The sequence below is a fragment of the Protopterus annectens genome, chromosome 2.part2, assembly GCF_019279795.1.
Source record: "Protopterus annectens isolate FY-2018-M chromosome 2.part2, PAN1.0, whole genome shotgun sequence".
NCBI lineage: Eukaryota > Metazoa > Chordata > Ceratodontiformes > Protopteridae > Protopterus > Protopterus annectens.
This window is the reverse complement of record NC_056730.1, coordinates 805,497,127-805,519,490: the sequence shown is the minus strand read 5'-3', so window position 1 is coordinate 805,519,490 and position 22,364 is coordinate 805,497,127.

Genomic DNA, 22,364 nt, shown 5'->3' with positions numbered 1-22,364 from the left:
CCATGATCCATCATATTTCTTCACTGGCTACAAATGATTGCCAAAAAGATTCCCAACTAAGTCTTGTATCCTAGTCTGTAACAGATGCCAAACTATTTCCAGTATCTCAGCATGCCAACTGGCTATCCAGTATTGTTTAATGCTCAGGATATGTTTGATGGGATATGCATTGGTTCCCACTTAACCTCACTGAATGCCTTGTTTGCATTGATAGAACAGTGCTGTGTTTGCCAGACTTAAAGGGTCCTACTGTGTTCAGTGTTTTCTCTCTCTCAGTTTTTATGGCTTTGCCCAGATTTCTTGCTTTAAGAGGTATGCACCATAATACCCATCAATCTATATTGTTTGCACTTGGAATATTCATCACAGGTGGGGATTCTGTAAAAAAATAGTTATTTATGATCCCGTCTTTACTAATGCTGTAATGCCCGTGCCCTAGCCCAGCAATCAAGGAGCCTCAATCCTCACCACTAACACCAGAGAGGGCGTCTAATATATGAGGAAAGGATAACAAATACACACAGTAAAGTGCAATTTCCCTTAAGAGCACACAGAGATCCGTCAGTCTGCGGCTGGTTGCTCCCTTGCTCTCCAGGTCCCCAATAAGACTCCCCACTGGCACAGCTATAGGGTCCAGATCTCAGCCTAGCTGGCAAGCTAACCTCCAGTACCCTCTCTGTCCAACCAGTACTTCATGTCCCTGCCCAATTAGCTGACACACACACACACTTTGAGATAAGCATTTAGACAACTTTACAGACACTCCTGGGAAAGGCTGACACAGATTCTCCAGCTGTGTCCCTATACCAAGACTATATGGTAGTAATTCCTGCTAATACTTATCAGCTACCCAAAGGTCCTTACAAGGGTGTCCAATTATTATTGTGCAATATTATTATCCAATAGTAGTGCAACTGAACAGTCAAAGCTTATCAGAGGGGCCTTGTACAGTTTTACCAAATACATGCAATGTACTCTAGAGCTTAAATTATCTCTACACAAAACAGCCACAGTTGAAAAAGTGTTTAAAAATATTTAATAATAAATACTAAAAACACAACAATACTACTACACACAGTGCTATTCAAGAGTTCAGAGATCACAGAGAAATACTTAAACAATACAGTAGGACAGTTCTGATGAATATAGAAAAACACTTAGTCTCAAGACTTTCAGCTTTTCCCGGTTAGGGGGAGCCACAGCGGAACTCCGGACTGCTCATGATTGGCAGTGGATTTTTACGGTGCCGAGTTGCCAGCCCGACACCCAACCTTCAAAGAAGGCATGCCCTTTCACCCTCACACCTACCTTCCATTTCTTCCCTAATCCTTTCACTTTTTTCCATTCCTCATACATTCCCTCTGTGCTTATCACATCTTTGCTCCCTCTCTTCTGTTGGCTCTGAGTTGTGTTAATGTCTACACCACATCCCTAAATTACTGTCCAACACTGCCTGCTGTAGCTGACATTAATTGCCTGTTTAACCACATTGGTGCATTCTTTATTAATCTATTTCTCATGGCACTTGTAAATCAAGGTCACTCTATTTTCAGCACACCACCCTTATCAATGGCTAGTGAACAGACAGCAGCAATCATTGCTATTTTCTTTTTGCTGTGTAACTCTTCTAGTGTTTTCCTGTTTGTTTCCTCTGAAATTGCACTAACATCAGGCTATGCTAAATGACAGACAGCTGCTAGCCAGATAGTTGGCTTTGAATGGCTACCTCTTGTGGGTCTAATGCATCACCCAGATTTAAAGATTTATTTTTGTATGCATCTCTACCATCATCAACTCCTCAAACACCCACCAGTCAAACCGAAGCCCCCTCCCCCAGACTGCCTATACTTCACAAAGATTTTTGACTATTGGGTCACCTGTTTACTAGAGCAAATCATGCTTGTCTTTCTTCTGGCCTCAGAAAACCTCTGCCCTTGTTTTTTTATATTATTGCAGAGACTACATGACCATTCCTTTATTACACATCTGCAGTCATGCTTTATTTCAAACACCATGCCTACAGTCTTGAAATCCACTCTGATCTGACCGTTTCCAAATATTCAAAAACCGCTGCTATAAATCCACACCATCCCATATCAATACTCCTCATTCTGGGCAAATTACTGGAGAAGCCCATACACAACCAACTCAGCACATATCTACAAAAATCATCTTCTCCAATAAACATCATGGATTCTGGTCAGGTAAAAGTTCATTGACTGCACTCTGGACACTGACCAAATTACAGGAAAAGGGAACCTTGGAGGAAATTATTCATTTTGATGTAATTTTGTGGTTGCTATGCATACAAACAGACTGCTGAAGAAGTCGTTGGGGAAAATGTTTTGTTTTTGTACTTGTGCATAAGTGGAAAAGTAATTAAGGGAACCTTGGGGGAGTGATTCATTTTGATGGCATTTGGTGGTGCTTGTGCATACATGGACAAACCTGACTGAAGGTGTCATTGGAGAAAATGTTTCATTTTAGTGCTTGTGCATACATTAAAGTACTGAAGGGGTCATTGGGAAAAATGTTTAATTTTTGTGCTTGTGCATACATGGACAAAGTATGCAGGGGATCCTTGGGGAGAATAGTTAATTTTTACATCATTTTGTGGTTACTGTGTATACAAACAGACTGCTTAAGTAGTTGGGGAAAATATTTTATTTTTGTGCTTGTGCATACATGGAAAAGTAACTAAGGGAACCTTGGGGGGAAATGATTCATTTTGATATTATTTTCTCCTTATGTGCATACATGGACAAGCAAATGGGTCATTTGGGAAAATGTAGGACAAACTGCTTAAGGAAACCTTGGGAAATGATTCACTTTGATATCATTTGCTTTTTGTGCATACATGGACAGACTACTCAGGGTGGTCATTAGGGGGACTGCTTCATTTTGGTGGTTGTGCATACATGGGAAACTACTGAAGCAGTCTTTGGGGGGGATTTAACCCTACAGCATATTATAGTTTTCATTTATTAGTTATTTCTTGAGTGTTTATGGTACTACTACATAGGTTTATAGATTTATATGCTGAACCCTTTACTATTTGGAATCTATTTCTCAGAAGTCTAGGCAAAAGGAAAATGGCCGGTGGGAACATGGGTATAACATGGCTAGCCTGGCCTGTGGGAACATGGCTATAACATGGCTAGCCTGGTAAATGTCCTATGGCCATTAGCATAGTAACTTAATAACTTGGAAAAGCCCTGACTGCTGTCTGCTCCTGTCCCAGCATCTTTTGCCTCATACCATACTCTTCCTGTGCTATTCCTGCACTAGTCTCTAGAAACCAACCTATCTTGTGGAAAGGACCCTATCCAAATCCCTGCAGTTGCATCTCAGCCTAAATTCCCTACATCCTGTCTCAAGAAAACAAGAAATACCATACTCTTCCTTTGCTATTCCCGCACTAGTCTCTAGAAACCAACCTATCTTGTGGAAAGGACCCTATCCAAATTCCTGTAGTTGCATCTCACAGCCTAAATTCCCTGCATCCTGTCTCAAGAAAACAAGAAAGTATGTTGTTGGTCTCTATATTCTGCCAGTAAAATTGTAAACCATTGTACTAAAGCTTTAGGGGTTCAAAAGCACGCTTTAAGCCAGGACAGCCAGTAGTCTCTACCTCCCTCTCTTAACTACATTATTACCCACTTACCTCCTAAGCTTCGCAGTAACCCCTCTTACTTGCAGTCACCCCTCCCAGTTCTATACCCAGCTAGCTCCCTCTCAAACTCACCTACAATAGAAGACCCGGCTACTAGGTGGCACCCTTATCCCAGCCTTTACCTCCTGCTTATCATCTGTTCTCTTGTTTCCTTACCTTAACATTTCTGAACTCCCAGACCTCCTCTTAATACTCTCTCCTCACCCTTTACTAATACTGCCTACAACTACCTATTCCATCAAAGACTCCTTACTTATCTCTGCTCTTACCTACTCCTGACTTATCTAACTTACCTTCAGTATCCAGCTCACCTCCTGCTTATCATCTGTTCTCTTGTTTCCTTACCTTAACATTTCTGAACTCCCAGACCTCCTCTTAATACTCTCTCCTCACCCTTTACTAATACTGTCTACAACTACCTATTAAATCACAGACTCCTTACTTATCACTGCTCTTACCTACTCCTGACTTATCTAACTTACCTTCAGTATCCAGCTCACCTCCTGCTTATCATCTGTTCTCTTGTTTCCTTACCTTAATATTTCTGAACTCCCAGACCTCCTCTTAATACTCTCTCCTCACCCTTTACTAATACTGTCTACAACTACCTATTCCATCACAGACTCCTTACTTATCTCTGCTCTTACCTACTCCTGACATATCTAACAGACCTTCAGTATCCAGCTCACCTCCTGCTTATCATCTGTTCTCTTGTTTCCTTACCTTAACATTTCTGAACTCCCAGACCTCCTCTTAATACTCTCTCCTCACCCTTTACTAATACTGCCTACAACTACCTATTCCATCACAGACTCCTTACTTGTCTCTGCTCTTACCTACTCCAGACTTATCTAACTTACCTTCAGTATCCAGCTCACCTCCTGCTTATCATCTGTTCTCTTGTTTCCTTACCTTAACATTTCTGAACTCCCAGACCTCCTCTTAATACTCTCTCCTCACCCTTTACTAATACTGTCTACAACTACCTATTCCATCAAAGACTCCTTACTTATCTCTGCTCTTACCTACTCCTGACTTATCTTACTTACCTTCAGTATCCAGCTCTGCTGATTGTTTCTTCTCCAGCTGCTTTACTACCTGTTTCAACCTGCTCCATTCACCCTGCTGGCTCACTCCGCTCCCTTCCCTACCCCCAATTCACACCCACCCCCAGGGGTCCTACTCTTATACTATTTACCCACACCCTTTCCTCCTCCCATAACTCTCAGGCTACCTTACCATTGGCCACACACCCCATTCATCCTTCTCTAACCACTTCCTATTCTCTCCTACCACACCCTCCAATTTTTGTTCTTCCCTATCCACAACTACCATACACCCATACCTACAACAAGACACCTAACTAATAATTCATCCAAATGTATAAACTATCAATATGAACACACTTACACTTTCACCTGTTACTTCTACTACTTATTCTACCACCATTACTTTTAGCCTACATACTTACCTCCTATGAACACTCATTATATCCACACCTTCATAACCCCAATAAGCTAATTACTTCTTCTTCCCCCCTACCAGCACTCTCAAAACAAGTAAACATAACATCTACACCCAGCTATCTACTGTCAAGATTTCATAGAATACTCCACATTAGGTTCTACAATCATAATCCCAGAAAATCTCCACATCTATACAGAAGATTCCCAACTCCAGCCTTTCTAATACAACTCCTCTCATTAAAAGATGGAGATATCCACCCAAATCCTGGCCCAATAACACTTCCTACCACACAACTCCACAATCCCAATCAATTCAACACTCATTCCCTTACTCAACCAATAAACTCTCTCTTCATAGCCCACCTCAACATACGTAGCATTAATAATAAAGTCTCACAACTCCATGCTCTCTTAGAAGTCTACTCTTTCAACATTCTTTGTTTAACAGAAACTTGGTTAAAGCCTGTAACTAAAGACAATGAAATCACCCCACCCGGATATAATATATTTAGATCTGACTGTGTAGCAAAGAAGGGCGGGGGAATTGCTATCCTATTTAAATCAGGTTTACAGATCACCACATATGACCTTAAACCACCTGTAGATTCTACTGCTGAAATTCTTATTTCCAAACTTCAACTCAACACTTTCAAATCCATCTATATTATCTGTATCTATCTACCTCCTGGCAATAACAATGCCACCATAGAAGATATCCTCTCCTGGCTATCACATAACCTGCCCCAAGAAACCATTATCCTAGGTGATTTTAACATAGATTGGAACTGCTGTTGCAGCAGCCACCCTACCACCCACATTAACCTATTTGGTTTCTCTCAAATCATTACCTCCCCTACCAGGATAAACAAGCCCAATAAGAAAGAAAGTACCTTGGATTGGATTCTTATAAATAACCATCCCCACACATATGAATCTGGAACCCTCCCTGATGATATTAGTGACCACTCACTTACCTACATTATCAGGCATAAGACCAATGTCTCCATTCCAGCCACTTTCACGTTTATTAGGTCCAAGAAAAACTTTAACCCTGATCTCTTTCAAAGCGAACTAAGAGCATGCAATTGATCTCCCTTAAAACACCTCCCATTGGAGGAAGCTGTTAAATACTTTAATTCCAAATTTCTCACCATTCTAGATAACCATGCACCAAACTGTTCTGTTAGAATCAAAACTAAATCTGCCCCATGGCTGTCAAAAGAAACCAAACAAAAAATCCGCCTCAGAAATAAATATTGGGCCAAATGGCGTATGACAAAAAACTCTGCTGACCGACAAAACTTTAGACAACTGAGAAATTACACTAAGAAAGCTATACTGTCTGATGAAATAAACTACTACTTACAGTTCCAGCAAACTAAACATAATAACCCACAAAAATTCTGGGCAAGTATTAACCAACTACTACACCCAGGTCAATCCATTACACCTAACCCACAAGGCACAGACCAGGAGAACCCAAAGCACACTGCCAATGCCTTTAATACATTTTTCACTGAGGCCATTCAAACACTTGCCAGTCACCTGTCGCCTAATAATTTCACTTTACCTATCTCTAACACAACTCCACCCCTTCTGTTTCTCTTCCAACCCATCCCTACAACATATATTATTTCCCTTATCCAAAAACTTAAACCTTGCTCTCCTTCAGCAGATCAATTTCATAGGTTCATAGGTTCATAGGTTCATAGGTTTATACTAGGCTATCTGCCCTAAGGCATTTATAAGCCTAGCCCAAATTATTGTGGCTTACGCCACCCCTTATATGAAAAAATACTGTGCCCATTAGTTTGTTGTGCCTCTGTCCAGCAGTGACACAGAGATGATTCCCGGGGTAAACCTACGATCTCCCATCCACAGGTCTAGATTTCTCTTGAACAGAGTCAGCGAGGTGCTCTGCCTCACATGGACCGGGATTTTATTCCACAGCATAGAGAGTCTCTGAGTGATAAATCTATCCCTCCAGCACGTCCTATTTATATCCGTGCTAAGGTTTAAGTCGCTTGCTCTAGTGGTTTTGGTGGATTTGGATTTTTTGAGGTGGAGCATGTCCATTAATTCCGGGTTGGACATGGCCTTGTATGTCAGGCACATGTCACCTCTGAGAAGACGGTATGCGACTGAATAGAGCTGGAGTTTCTTCAATCTGGCAGCATATGACAGATTTTGGAGTCCCTTTATCCTTTTGGTGAGGAACTTTTGGGGTCTCTCCAATTGCTGCAGATGTCGGGTGAGATACATCCCGAATGGGGCATTGTACTCGATCATTGGTCTGATAAGTGAAGAGTACAGGGGAACAATGACCTCACTAGATCTGGATGTGAATCCCTTCATGATCAGGTGGGCAATGTAGAAGGTCTTTCTAACCACTTTAGCAATGTGAGTGTTAAAAGAAAGGCCACTGTCAACCTGGGTCCCCAGGTCCCTGATAACCTCTTCTGTGCTTAGTGGATTGCCACCTATATGGTAGCTTGGGGTTACCTTGTTTTTCCCGAAGGGTATGACTATACATTTTTTGGCGTTTAACTTCAGGCCATGGCTCTGGCACCAGCTATCTGTTTCCATGAGTCCCTTCTGAAGGATATCCGTGTCCGATGCACTTTCCACTATGGCGCCCAGTTTGAATATCTACAGAAATCAGCCAAATCCATCGCCTAACTCATTTCCATTCTGATTAACAGAACCATTAGTGAAGGACACATCCCAAGCATCTGGAAAGTCTCCCATATTATCCCCCTTCATAAAGGTGGAAACTCTACTGAATTCTCCAACTACCATCCCATAGCCCTACTTTCACCTTTGGCAAAACTAATGGAAAAATGCATCCATAAGCAACTGCTAGACCACCTAATCCAAAATAACTTACTTTCCAGCTGTCAACATGGTTTCAGACCTTCTCACAGCACTACTACTTCCCTCCTTTCCTTTACTGACTGTATTAACAAAAACCAAAATGCTTTCCTCAGCACTATTTATCGATCTGTCCAAGGCATTTGATATGGTTAATCACCAAATACTTCTAAATATCTTCAAATCCCTCTCACTAGATACACTCACTATTAAATGGTTCCAATCCTATTTAGATAACAGACAACAGGCAGTACTTTGGCACAACACTCTATCTACCCACCTGCCCATTAACATTGGCGTCCCTCAAGGGTCCATATCAGGTCCTCTTCTTTTCTCCATATTTATCAATGACCTTCATCTAACAATCCCCCAAGCTACATGCATTCAATACGCCGGCGATTCTACACTTATATGCACAGCCACATCCACTTCTAAACTTCACTCCCTTATCCAAGAAGTATTTAATACAGTAGAACAATGGTTTACACAACATTGCCTTCTGTTGAACCCCCAAAAAACTAAACTCCTCCTTTTCAATCCTACTCGTAAGACCGTCCCAATAGATTTCTCAGTTACATCCACTGATGGTACTCCCATATCACCTGACCCAACTACCAAACTACTTGGTATTACCATAGACAACAATCTTAACTTTGACACCCATATCAACAATACTATAAAAACCGTTAACAAAAAACTAGGCTGTCTCTACAGAGTCAAACCCTTCCTTTCACCAACAGTCAGAATAACTATTGCTTATACCCATCTAATCTCTGCACTCCTCTATGCCTCACCCATATTTACTAATTTATCTAAAAATAACCTCACCAAACTGGAAATCTCCTACAATAACATTGCCAGGTTTGCTACTGGCAACCCATTCAGAACCCACCACTGCTATAATCTTAAGCAGCTTGGATGGCTAGAAATTCAGAATCTGCTTAAATTCCACCAACTAACCATTGCCCATAAGACTCTTTACCAACCTTCCAGTACTCCTATATTAACTAACCTCATATATCACTATAAGAATCTGAAATCCTTGCGCTCATCACACAAACTTCTTGTAAACACCTCTAAATCTAATAACAAGGCTGGGGACTCTCTTTTCAGCAACACTGTTGGAAAATCCTGGAACCTTCTTCCCAGTGAACTTTCCTCAGTTTCCTCCATGTCTCTTTTCAAAAACAGACTGAAACTTCCTAAGAACACACTGGCTATGCCCCTGTACTAAATCTGACTAATCATTTTTCTACTTTTTCTACTCATAACAGGCACTGCCTGCTCACTACTTCCCTACAACTAGTTCTACTTTCCTTACTTGCCACATTACCTTTTTACTATTCCTTACCCTTCTTTTCATCCCCTAAGCTTACTCATAGTGTGACAACTCTTTATTTATATAATTACACAATATGCCTATTTTATTGTGACTTTCTGTATTCTACCTGTAATTTGCACTGTACCTGCCTACTGCACTGCAAAGTATTTCTGCCCTCTCTGTAATTTTTGCATTGTACCTGCCTTTGGCACTGTCCTCTTTCATTTTTTCTGGGTTAACTTCTAATGTTCTTTGTAAATATAAATGTATTATTTCCTCTTATCCCAGACCTTATCTCCCAGACTATAGTATATTATTAGACCTGTATTTTTTAGTATTGTACCTGAATTTTAGACCTCCATGATAATTTCTGTATTAACCTGTATGTAAAAATGTTTTTTGTTATTTTTTGCAAGGAGCTTATCTCTCCTGGCCTCTACTGAAAATGGACATGTATCCAGTTAGACTAGCCCGGTCAACAAATGTAAAATAAATAAAATAAATAAATAAAATAAAATAAACTTCCTGTAAATCTGTGAACCCTTGATCTTATAACTTTGTTTGGATATTAATGCATGGAATTTGACAGTAAAAAAATTCTGTAGTGTGAAAATTTGATACAGGCCTAGTAGACGGACCTCATCCTTAACCTCATGCCCTGTGCCCAGACACCAACTCTACTGACGTGTGCACACTAGATCACTTACACTAGCTTATATGTGGCAGTTTATTTCTTTAAAATTCCCTGTAATCAAACCTAAGATTATGTCGAGAGAGTTCCCTAATTTTTAAAGGCTATTTGCCTAGGCGTTGCAGATTTTATAGTCAGCAGCACCAGTGGAGCTAAAACAAGCCACTGCCGTCAGTGCAAGGGGGGGGAGTTTAGTCCTAGGGGAACCAAATTGGTTGACTATGCCGTCTATCTAGGGAAAGAATGAGCTGCCAAACTCTTGGCTTGGATATAGATTGTCTGGTTTTCAGCCCCAAGACAGAATCGAGCAAAAGGATGATGTGACATTGGACAACAGCCACTGGAAAGGAGGAAAGCTTTTAATCTGGGTGGCAGGGTTCAGATTTCACTTCTCAACAGAATATGCTGTTGTCGTTGAATTTGTTTTTACCTGCAACAGCTTTTAATACAACAATCATCCAACTTTGTGATTTACCAAGGAAGCATTATGGCAGTACTTCACCTATATTTCTGTGCCTGTAAGTGTACATGTATTACATGTACATTAATTACACACAGCTGTTCTGCTGCATTAATACAGCTTGCATTTCTGATAGGATGGAAGCTGCAGTGAAGAGAAAGCAACCATCTGGTGCCCAGCAGAGGAAAGCAAAGCGTACATGAAAAGAGATTACTCAGCTTTCAGTAAGTTTGGCCTCCTTCCTGACTCGGTACGCACATTTATTTAGACATACTAGGGCTTTATTACAGAAAAACCTGCAAATGTAAAAATGTACAGTGTACTGTTCTGGGGTACTTTGTATTTACTTAGTACTATTTGTTGAATTCTGGTGTTGTAGAGGACAAAGCTCTGACCAATGAAGAATTAACACATGTTGATGGTGTATTCATTGTCTTCACTATTGCCAGGTGGCACTTATAATGTGCAATAGATTTTTAGGGGTGCATCTTTTGAGGGTCTGTATGTCCATGCATCCTAAGATGTATTAATAAGCTAATCTAGGCTTACTTTATCTGCCTTGCAGTCATTATGTGCTGGTGTATAAAGGCTGTAGCTCTGTTGTGTCCAAAAATTGCTTTAGAATGTAATTGTACATGTTAGCATTGGAAATGTCGTTGAGCAAAGAGTACTTTTCAGAAAAGAGATTTTGTGTTGTGTATTGTAGGACATTAAGAGTATATGCCTGCAAACATGTACAACATATAGTTTTGCTTCTTGCATAATTAGCTTTTGTATTGCTTTTTAGAAAAGGCACACCTTCAAGTTGTGCATCGGTGACAGACTTACAAATGCTGCCTACTTCTGTTGCGCCATTTGATGTACAAAAGCAGCCATCCATACAATGGTACTTTTTCTTGTGTACTGATTATGATACAATGCATCAGATTACATTATATCTCAGTCATGCTTAACATGATTTATTTTTGCAGTTCCAACAATGGATCTACTTCTGTTGCACTAGAACATTTTTCAGAAAGACCGATGACAGTTTGGTAAGTCTTTTACACTCATCAATTGCTGGTGAAACACTATACAAAGCAGTACTGTGTGAACACATTTCATGCTTGTGCTTCATGTGTGCATTTCTTTGTTTTACTGCTGGTGATACACTATACAAAGCAGTGCTGTGTGAACACATTTCATGCTTGTGCTTCATGTGTGCATTTCTTTGTTTTACTGCTGGTGATACACTATACAAAGCAGTACTGTGCAAACACATTTCATGCTTGTGCTTCATGTGTGCATTTCTTTGTTTTACTGCTGGTGACACACTATACAAAGCAGAGCTGTGTGAACGCATTTCATGCTTGTGCTTCATGTGTGCATTTCTTTGTTTTACTGCTGGTGATACACTATACAAAGCAGTACTGTGCAAACACATTTCATGCTTGTGCTTCATGTGTGCATTTCTTTGTTTTACTGCTGGTGATACACTATACAAAGCAGTGCTGTGTGAACACTTTTCATGCTTGTGCTTCATGTGTGCATTTCTTTGTTTTACTGCTGGTGATACACTATACAAAGCAATACTGTGGGAACACATTTCATGCTTGTGCTTCATGTGTGCATTTCTTTGTTTTACTGCTGGTGATACACTATACAAAGCAGTACTGTGCAAACACATTTCATGCTTGTGCTTCATGTGTGCATTTCTTTGTTTTACTGCAGGTGATACACTATACAAAGCAGTGCTGTGTGAACACATTTCATGCTTGTGCTTCATGTGTGCATTTCTTTGTTTTACTGCTGGTGGTACACTATACAAAGCAGTGCTGTGTGAACATTTCATGCTTGTGCTTCATGTGTGCATTTCTTTGTTTTACTGCTGGTGATACACTATACAAAGCAGTACTGTGGGAACACATTTCATGCTTGTGCTTCATGTGTGCATTTCTTTGTTTTACTGCTGGTGATACACTATACAAAGCAGTGCTGTGTGAACGCATTTCATGCTTGTGCTTCATGTGTGCATTTCTTTGTTTTACTGCTGGTGATACACTATACAAAGCAGTGCTGTGTGAACACATTTCATGCTTGTGCTTCATGTGTGCATTTCTTTGTTTTACTGCTGGTGATACACTATACAAAGCAGTGCTGTGTGAACACATTTCATGCTTGTGCTTCATGTGTGCATTTCTTTGTTTTACTGCTGGTGATACACTATACAAAGCAGTGCTGTGTGAACACATTTCATGCTTGTGCTTCATGTGTGCATTTCTTTGTTTTACTGCTGGTGGTACACTATACAAAGCAGTGCTGTGTGAACGCATTTCATGCTTGTGCTTCATGTGTGCATTTCTTTGTTTTACTGCTGGTGATACACTATACAAAGCAGTGCTGTGTGAACACATTTCATGCTTGTGCTTCATGTGTGCATTTCTTTGTTTTACTGCTGGTGATACACTATACAAAGCAGTGCTGTGTGAACACATTTCATGCTTGTGCTTCATGTGTGCATTTCTTTGTTTTACTGCTGGTGATACACTATACAAAGCAGTGCTGTGGGAACACATTTCATGCTTGTGCTTCATGTGTGCATTTCTTTGTTTTACTGCTGGTGATACACTATACAAAGCAGTGCTGTGTGAACACTTTTCATGCTTGTGCTTCATGTGTGCATTTCTTTGTTTTACTGCTGGTGATACACTATACAAAGCAGTGCTGTGTGAACACATTTCATGCTTGTGCTTCATGTGTGCATTTCTTTGTTTTTGCTCTAGGCACATGGATAGCAAAGGTGAAGAGATCACTGCGGTTCCTCAAACTGATGTACCTATTGAACCCGCTGCAGCAAGCTTCCCTTCTGTGGAAAGAGGCATACAAGAAGTAATTACCAGTAAAGGTCCAATTAGTTTATCTTCCAGCAGTTTGAATGCTCACGCATTGGACACTGTGAATCTGGGGAAGAATGATGAAAATGATACAGATAAAAGGCTTTATCACTGCATGAGTGATGCTCTGCAGACGGATGATGGAGATATAGGGCTATCTACTCACACAGTCCTCAATGACATGGATAAGAAGACAATCTTAATGGTACAGTGGCAGCCTCCTAGGGATTTTACATTCCCTAAACGACTTGTGGATTATGCTGGAAGGAGGCATTTTTGCAGGTGTAATCCACAGCTGCTTCATGACTTTAAATTTAGACGGTACTCAAAGAAATTAGATTGAGTTTTCTGTGGCCCCTACTTTGTCTTTAATAGTTCAAAGGACACTGTGTTGGTCTCCACACCAATGACCAACTGGTTGAATGCAAAAAATATCTTGGAGCAGCACAGTAACTCTAAAAAGCATGGCAATGCAGTTGCGAGGTCAGAGGCATTTTTAGAAGTGTGTTGTGGCAGGATGAAAACAGCACTGCACTCCATTTCACAGATAGATAAAAGACTGCAAGAACACACATTACGTGCCTTAAAACATATAGTGAGAATAATCATCTTGTGTGGAAGAGAAAATTTGTCATTACGAGGATGACTGTCCGACAGTGGGACCTTCAAGTCTCTGCTGCAATATACTGCTGAACTGGACCCTTTGTTTGCAGAACATTTGCAAAAGGTACCTAGAAATGCTCTCTATATTTCAGCACAGATTCAAAATGAATTGATTCAGCTCATTTCTTTGCAGATTCAACAAAATATTCTTAACCGTGTGAAGGATGCATGTTACTTTAGTTTAATTGGAGATGGTATTACAGACATTTCCCGGAAGGAGCAGATTACGCTAACTCTAAGATATGTTCACCACACTCACAGGAAGGTAGAAATTCGAGAAGACTTCATTGAGTTTGTAGAGGCTATGGATACCACTAGAAAAGCATTGGCACATCTTTTCTTGCAGCAACTGACAGCATGGGGTCTGGATAAAAGATGTATTCGTGGACAGGGTTATGACCGAGGTAGTAACATGAGTGGCCACTTCAGTTGAGTTCATGCAAGAATTCGGGCATTCTTTCCAGAAGCACTATACTCGGTGTGCAAAGCACATAACCTAAACACTGCTATTGTACATTCCTGTGCAATGCGTGAAAGGGGAAATACACTTGACACATGTCAAAGTGTAATTGCCACTTTAAATTCCTCTGCAAAACATCATAATGTATATTTGTGTCAGCTGAAGGAATTTGCAAGTTTGCCTTCAGAATACAATGATGTGTCTGCAGACAGAAGTACTTCTCTACGTGCACCAGGGCAACAAGGTGGATGAGTAAAGCAGATTGCCTGCATGCCTTTAAGATGAAGTATGTTGTTATTGCCAGTTGTTTGGAAAATATGGTAGAATTTGACAATGAGGCAGAAAGGTGCCTATATTCTATTTCCAAATTTGATTTCATTGTTGAGTTGGTAATAATGGAATCTATACTGGGCATTGTTAAGCCTCTTCATCTTTATTTTCATCGTGAACAGATTGATCTGATACAGGCATCAGAAGAAAGTTCAGTTATCGTAGAAACTCTTAAAAATATTACAGGTGATGCTGACAGCAAATTCAAAGTGCTCTATAAAGACGTAAAGGAACTTGCAAGTCAAGTCTTCACCGAAGAAAGTGTACCTAGAATATGTGGCAGACAAACAAAAAGGAGCAACATCACTGCTTCTAATCCAGAAGAATACTACAGACGAAACACATTCATACCATTCTTAGACCATGTGATCGCTGAACTGCCTGAACAGCTTATTGAATGCCGCCCACGTTTTCTGGCACAATATTTGGCACCAAAGTTATTGTACATGCTTCAGGATGATGCCAAAGTTATTGAACTGTATGAGGCTTACAAGACTGACTTATCCTCTCTACATAACCTACGAGAGGAACTGGTAAGATGGTCCACACAAAGTGGAACATGGTACCAGAGAACCAACTCTCTACCACAATTATTGATACACTGCAGCACTTAAAACCTGAGTTCTATCCAGATATCAACACTGCATTAAGTATTCTGGCAACAATGCCAGTCAGTGTTGCATCTGCAGAAAGGACATTTAGTGCCTTGCGGAGGATAAAGACATGGCTCCAAAACTGCATGAGTGAACACCGTTTAACAGGATTGGCACTCATGCATATACATGATGACATAGACATTGACATTGAGCAAGTCCTAAGAGAGTTCAATCCGTTTCCAGCATAATAGTGCAGGACACTGAGATGCACAAGTGTTTTTAGCTTGTGTTTGTAGCTGAGAGATTTTCTGGCTCTTGTGTTTCCCTGCTGCTTGCATATTGAATTTAGGTTTTTCACCATGTTAGTTAACCAAGAGCAGAGCATCAATCAAGCAACTTAAAGCAGTACTTCCATCCCAGGTTTATGAACCCCCCCCCCAGACTGATTTTCAACTACATTTAGATACTTTCTTCAATAATTATTTTCTAACTACTTTTTCTTTTAAACCTGTACTGCACTCCATATATTACTAAAAAGCTTTACAGTTTTCTGTTCAACTATACAGAAACATGCCTGACTACTGTATGTCGAAGTAGCTGTTTTTTGCAGTTTTTTAGGTTAATAAGCAGAGCATCACAGACTAAACTACTGCCTGCATTCCTAGTTATAAAACCATTAAAAAAGATTATTATGATTATAGTTTCATAGTTTCATAGTTTAGTACTAGGCTATCTGCCCTGGGGCATTTGTAAGCCTAACCATAGTGATATGGCTTTCTCCACCCCATGAAATGGTACAAAAATGCACAGAATAGATTTAAAATACTGTGCCTCTGTCTAGTAGTGACACAGTGAAGTTCCCCTTATATAATAGAATTAGTTTACTGTGCCCCTGTCTAGCAGTGACACAAATGTGACCCCTGGGGTAAACTTACGATCTCCCATCCACTCATCAAGATTTCTCTTGAAGAGAGTCAGTGAGGAGCTCTGCCTAACATGAACTGGCATCTTGTTCCAGAGCATGGGAAGCCTCTGGGTTATGAATCTATCCCTCCAGCATGTCCTATTCATACTTGTGCCGAGGTTTAAGTCTTTAGTTCTCGTGGTTCTGATGGATTTGGATTTTTTGAGGTGGAGCATGTCCATCAGTTCCTGATTGGACATGGCTTTATACGTCAGGCAGAGATCACCTCTGAGCAGGCGGTATGCTACTGAATAGAGCTGGAGTTTCTTTAGTCTGGCAGAATAAGACATATGTTGTAGACCCTTGATCCTCTTGGTGAGGTACTTTTGTGGTCTCTCCAGCTGTTGCAAATGCCGGGTGAGGTACATACCAAATTGGGCATTGTACTCAATCATGGGTCTGATGAGGGAGGAGTATAGGAGTACAATGACATCCTTGGATCTGGATGTGAATCCCTTCATGATAAGGTGTGCAAGGTAGAATGTTTTTCTAACCACTTTGGCAACGTGGGTGTCAAATGAGAGGTCGCTGTCGACTTGGGTCCCTATGTCTCTGATTACTTTATCCGTACTCAGTGGGTTGCTGTCTATGTGATAATTTGTGGGTACTTTGTTTTTCCCAAAGGGGATGACTATACATTTTTGGCATTTAGTTTAAGGCCATGACTCCGGCACCAGTTGTCTGTTTCTGTGAGGCCTTTTTGTAGGATGTATGTGTCCGCTGGTGTATCAACTATGGCGCCTAGTTTGCAATCATCTGCGAACTTTGTCAGCCACAACCCTCCCATGTTTGCTTTAACATCTGAGAAATAAATGCCGAACAAGAGGGGTCCCAGGACAGATCCCTGTGGGACACCACTTGTGACTGGCTTTGAGTCTGACATTGCTCCAGCGATTTTAACTTTATGGGTTCTGTCCTTTAGCCAGTTTGCAACCCATCTAGTGACATAAGGGTTTACGTTTAAGCTGTTGAGCTTATCTAAGATGCCTGAGTGGGGTATTGTGACGAAGGCCTTAGCCAAGTCCAGGTAGGCTGTATGGACTGCTTTGCCCTCATCAATGGCTCTAGTGACTGTTTCAAAAAAGTCAACAAGGTTCAAAAGGCAGGATCTGCCCTTTACAAAGCCGAACTGGGTGGGGTCAAGTGTCTGTAGGTCCCCAATGTCTCTGTTTATGAGTTCCATAATGATTCTTTCCATAGCTTTGCAGACCAGGCTGGTTAAGCTTATGGGGCGGTAGTTCCCAGGGTCTGTAGAGGTACCCCTTTGTGGAGTGGGACCACTGTTGCTGTACGCCAGTGTTCAGGTACATATCCTGTAGTAAGGCTAAGGTTAAATAGCATTTTTATGTGTGGGTTTAGCTCCTCTTGGAGTTCACGTAGCATGCAACCCGGGATACCGTCAGGTCCCATTGATGCTGTGTTTTTAGCTTTGCTGAGGGTGGCTCTTTCTTGGACATCTGAGATGACAGGGAGATTACATTCAGCTGGGATAAGTATTTCTTCTTTTGGGGGTGAGGGAGGGGAGAAATTTGCACTGAACCTGTCAGCCAGAATGTTGGCAATATCTGTGGGTTCAGTGTATTTTTTGTTGTTTTTTGAACTAACTCTGAGCATATCTGAGGGTTTCCGCCCAGGTTTCTAACATAGCTGAAGAAGGCTTTGTGGTTATCTTTAGTGTCCTTAGCGATTTGTCTCTCAAAGTTGGCCTTGGATGTTTTTATGAGAGAACATAGTTTTCTGCTAGTGTCGATCAGAGATGTCTTCCCTTTATGTGATTTTGCTCTGTCGTGCAGTAGCTTCCTTCTTTTGTTATACAATTTGTTAATGGCTTAGGTCCACCAGACAGGACGCTTTCCTTTGGTGGAGAGGGACCTGGATTTATTTGGGATTGCATGATCCATGCATTCTTGGAGATGTCCATAGAAAGCATTTGTGAAGGATTCAGCATTGTGGGATGTGGTATCCACTGGCTCAGTGGGCTTAAAGGATACCATCTCAGTCTTAAGAAAAGTGAAGTCTGCTTTTGAGAAGTTTTTCACTGTGGTCTTTTGTGCTGGGGGAGGAGGTGGGATATGTATATCCAGGGTGATTAGTTTGTGGTCAGATCTCACTAGTGAGGGGTATACCTCCGGTGTGGAGCATTTTGTCCCCATGTTTGTGATGATCAGGCCTAGTATATTATCTCCCCTAGTGGGAGAGGTGACTAGTTGTTCCAGTGCATTTGAATTTATGAATTCCAGGAACCTTTGGGCTAGGGTGTTAGGACTAGAATAATGTACCCAATCTATGTTAGGGTAGTTGAAGTCTCCCAGTATGATGGTATTTTGTGATACATTCATATCCTCCAATGTCTTCAGGAAGGCTGAGTGGGGTTCCTGAGATTGGGAGGGTGGTCTGTAACATGCTACCAGTTGTATAGCAGTTTTGCCTATGGTTAGTTGCACCTGTATGGTCTCCGATGCTTCATGTTTTGCTACTAACCTGGAGGTGTGGGTGTCCTTAATGAATATGGACACTCCCCCTCCCTTTGTGGTTCGGCCTGGGTTTTTGGGCCGAAAAGCATGATACGAGGTATAGCCTAGTAGCACTGGGGTGCTCTCAGGAGCCTTGAACCAGGTTTCAGTTACTGCACTGACATCGATGTTCTCCATACTGAGGAGTGCATCGAGTGCCTGCATCTTGAGATTTAGACTTCTGGCGTTGAGCAGCATTACCCTTAGTTTTTTTCCATTTTTGTTTTCTAAGGTGGTGGGTTTGTCTTTTGAGCCTTGCCTAAAAAAGGCACTATGGGAGTGGCAAGAGCCTTAGCCAATATCCAGAAGCCCAGTGGTGACAGGTGCAAGCCGTCCCTTTCGAAGCAGCATGGCTTGTCCAACATGTCATCCCAGGAAGACAGACATTGGATCCCCTTAGAATGACACCAGTACTTGAGCCAATTATTAAAGCTGATCATCTTGTCTTTGTATTGTGACATCATTCTTGGTGAGGGCAAGATACTGCTCAGGGTCAGGGTCATACCAGCCTGGGCTACATAATCAGAGAGCTCCTCTATGTCTCTTTTCATGTAGTCCAGGGAGGTACGTCTCAGGTCATTCACGACAGCATGGACAATGACGGAGTCATATTTGTACTTGCTTTGGAGTGACCTGAGTGTGTGTGTTATGTGGCGGATCCTAGCTCCTGATAGGCAGCTCACAGTCACCCTCTCCTTGTTCAGCCTGGTAAGTGGGACATCAGTGTGTCTGACTATAGAGTCACCTATTACTAGTGTATCAGGCATGGTGTTTGGCCTTAAGGGCTGTGATTGATTGACACACTGATTTATTGAAGTATGTGCTGCATGTGTTTTGTTTTGAGGCAGTGGATTTTTGGATGTCTGCTTTGGGAGCCTCTGTTGTTTTGGTAAGTTTTTTATTAGAGCCTCCGAGTATGTATTTGTGTTTTTATGTGTTTGGTTTGCAGTTGTGGTAGGTCTATGTGGGACTGGGTTTGTTGTGTGTGTGGTTACCATCTCCTCCTGTCTGGTCATGCCAGCCCTGAGTTGAGAGAATTTAGCCTCCAGTTTGGCTATATAGTTGCATCTCTCACATGTATTTGTGTTTGTTGGGAGGAGGAGAGGGTTGTCTGTGTACATGAGACAATTGTAGCATTGTCTCAAGATACCCAGATTAACCAGCTGAACTGGAGAGGACGCCAGTAATCTACCACTTGACATGCTAGAACAGTATAAGGGAGTGCTGTGCCTTTAAGGGAAGTGGATATTCACAGGGGTGGTAGGTGGATGTAGTGCTTACTTAGTACGAGAGTGCTTACTTAGTAGAGAAGTTTTGAGAACAAGTGCTAGGCTTATAATATAGCGAGTAGTCTGATTATACTAAGAGTAGAGCTTCCTTAAGGGAAAATTTGAAGAGCAGACTTGGCGGAGCCAGAAGAAGTTTAACCTAGTTTAGGCGCACAACTGTGCAAAGCCGTGCAAATGCGGATTTTAAACAGGGAACTTCAAAAGAGCTAGAAATGGTCCAAAACAACCAATTACTACAGCTCTTGTGCTGAGGTCACTTCCTACAGGGACAGGTAGGCTGCTCAAGGCTCCCCACTCCCACTGGTGAGCAAAGAAACTTCCTTCTATCCAAGTAAGGTAATGGACAACACAGGAACTACACCACAGCCCAGAATACAGCAATGCCTGTAAACTGGTCTAAACTAGTCGAGGAGAGGCGGGAAAACAAGGATTATTTTTTTTTTTTGTTTTTAGATAGAAACACACAGAAAATGCAGAAACAGTAATAAATCAGTTACACAGGCTAGCACACTTTAGTGGGCAGCCTCAACAGTTAAATTAAACAAACAAACAAACAAACTTTCGATCAAATTCGACTAAAATGTAACTTTAAGTGCAGATATTAAAATAATGCAGCAAACAGCTAAAAAACAGTTTAAGCTTGTTTAGGGTAAGCTAGAGAAGCTATTTCAAGTAAAAAACAGCAAAGATACTTAAATCCAGAAAGTAGTCACTTTTCTGAGTTCTCTGTAGCTAGGACCACTCTGCAGGACCACGAGGAGCTTGTCTGAGTAGTATAGCCAGAAAAAAATGCCCAGAGGCGGATTTTAAACAGGGAACTTCAAAAGAGCTAGAAATTGTCCAAAACAACCAATTACTACAGCTCTTGTGCTGAGGTCACTTCCTACAGGGACAGGTAGGCTGCTCAAGGCTCCCCACTCCCACTGGTGAGCAAAGAAACTTCCTCTATCCAAGTAAGGTAATGGACAACACAGGAACTACACCACAGCCCAGAATACAGCAATGCCTGTAAATTGGCCTAAACTAGTCGAGGAGAGGTGGGAAAACAAGGATTTTTTTTTTGGTTTTTTTTTGTTTTTAGATAGAAACACACAGAAAATGCAGAAACAGTAATAAATCAGTTACACAGGCTAGCACACTTTAGTGGGCAGCCTCAACAGTTAAATTAAACAAACAAACAAACTTTCGATCAAATTCGACTAAAATGTAACTTTAAGTGCAGATATTATAATAATGCAGCAAACAGCTAAAAAAACAGTTTATGCTTGTTTAGGGTAAGCTAGAGAAGCTATTTCAAGTAAAAAAACAGCAAATATACTTAAATCCAGAAAGTAGTCGCTTTTCTGAGTTCTCTGTAGCTAGGACCACTCTGCAGGACCACGAGGAGCTTGTCTGAGTAGTATAGCCAGAAAAAATGCCCAGAGGCGGATTTTAAACAGGGAACTTCAAAAGAGCTAGAAATGGTCCAAAACAACCAATTACTACAGCTCTTGTGCTGAGGTCACTTCCTACAGGGACAGGTAGGCTGCTCAAGGCTCCCCACTCCCACTGGTGAGCAAAGAAACTTCCTTCTATCCAAGTAAGGTAATGGACAACACAGGAACTACACCACAGCCCATAATACAGCAATGCCTGTAAACTGGTCTAAACTAGTCGAGGAGAGTTGGGAAAACAAGGATTATTTTTTTGGGCTTTTTTGTTTTTAGATAGAAACACACAGAAAATGTACAGACAGTAATAAATCAGTTACACAGGCTAGCACACTTTAGTGGGCAGCCTCAACAGTTAAATTAAACAAACAAACAAACAAACTTTCGATCAAATTCAACTAAAATGTAACTTTAAGTGCAGATATTAAAATAATGCAGCAAACAGCTAAAAAACAGTTTAAGCTTGTTTAGGGTAAGCTAGAGAAGCTATTTCAAGTAAAAAAACAGCAAAGATACTTAAATCCAGAAAGTAGTCACTTTTCTGAGTTCTCTGTAGCTAGGACCACTCTGCAGGACCACAAGGAGCTTGTCTGAGTAGTATAGCCAGAAAAAAAATGCGCAGAGGTGGATTTTAAACAGGGAACTTCAAAAGAGCTAGAAATGGTCCAAAACAACCAATTACTACAGCTCTTGTGCTGAGGTCACTTCCTACAGGGACAGGTAGGCTGCTCAAGGCTCCCCACTCCCACTGGTGAGCAAAGAAA